This window comes from Eleginops maclovinus, chromosome 8 (assembly GCF_036324505.1).
Source record: "Eleginops maclovinus isolate JMC-PN-2008 ecotype Puerto Natales chromosome 8, JC_Emac_rtc_rv5, whole genome shotgun sequence".
Lineage (NCBI taxonomy): Eukaryota > Metazoa > Chordata > Actinopteri > Perciformes > Eleginopidae > Eleginops > Eleginops maclovinus.
Genome location: NC_086356.1, coordinates 17,371,755 through 17,372,952, shown reverse-complemented (window position 1 = coordinate 17,372,952; position 1,198 = coordinate 17,371,755). Strand labels below are relative to the sequence as shown.

At 40.4% G+C, this 1,198-nt stretch overlaps 1 long non-coding RNA gene across 1 annotated transcript; it reads right to left on the bottom strand.

Annotated features, from left to right (window-relative positions):
• Positions 1–269: 269 nt before the first annotated feature.
• On the bottom strand, positions 270–669 carry LOC134868900 (uncharacterized). Its single transcript, XR_010166345.1, has 2 exons — positions 490–669; positions 270–376 (listed from the first exon to the last, which is right to left on the bottom strand). It is a non-coding gene; the product is annotated as an uncharacterized LOC134868900 (long non-coding RNA).
• Positions 670–1,198: the final 529 nt, after the last annotated feature.

Sequence of the window (1,198 nt, the reverse complement as noted above, 5' to 3'; positions counted from 1 at the left end):
AACTGTAAAATATCACGTGGTAGATCTAAATTTGGACAATCAGCTTTCTCCATAAAGGGCTGTCAACTCTGGAACACATTACCAACTGAAATCAAATTAATTCCAGATATAAAATCCTTCACATCAAAGGTTAAGTGCTGGCTAAAAACAAACCAGAGCTGTACCCATTTTTACCAAAGTTAAAGTAAATGACTAAGGTGTTTTTGTATTGTGGTATGTGTATTTGTTGTGATAACGATTCTGAACCCAAGAGCAGACAAGAGACGGTGTTGAATTGATGCAAGAGGGTTTATTGAATGAGGTGGAGGAGCAGGTAGAGGACGCGGAAGCCGGGGGGAGGGTGAGGCAGGCGAGCTGGATTGCGTGATCCGGATAACTGCAGGCAGAGGGAAACAGAGTTAGGTTGTGGTCAAAGGCAACAAGAGACGAGAGTTCGGTAGCGAGGTAACAAGGTAACAAGGTAAACTGGAGCCAGGCACGTATCATTACCACTGTAGAGCGAAGTACGATCTGGCACCGACAGCAGGGAATCCAAGGGTTTATGAAGGGGAGTTGATTGGAGATGACGACCAGGTGAGCATGATTGCAGATGACGGCCAGGTGTGAAGTGAGACAGACAGGGGGAGTGGCAAACCCAGGAGGAGGAAAAACACAGCAGACTGCTGTGACCACAACAGTATTATGTGATGTGTATTTTATTGTATTTCTATATTCATAGTGTGTTGTGGTTTTATGATATTGAAAGCATATATTTTACACTGCACATGTAAAAGCCCAAATAGGGACAAGAGTTGAAAATTAGCAATAGCTATAAGCTCTCTGTGCAGCACATCAGTTTTCATGCTTTGTATTTGAACTATGTTAAATTGCAACGTCCCTATCAAATAAAAATAAATGAAAAGCAATTTTACAGTATTTTTGCACATGCATGGCTTTGTCTTCTTAAATGAGATATTTATCCAGGTAATTGAACTTTTTGTGGAAGAAATAACATCAGACACAAAGCATTTTGAATGTTTGTCTCATTCTTTTTAAAACCTTGAGCACCAGACTCAAAAAATGGGAGGGCAGAATGCTGGCTCCACTTACAAACCAACTCAAGCCGTAACCAGCTATGTCCTATTAAGGGAGGCACAAATTAAAAGTGCAAATTGCAGTGTAAAAATCTCAGAAGCAAATTTAAATGTAAAACTTGAAA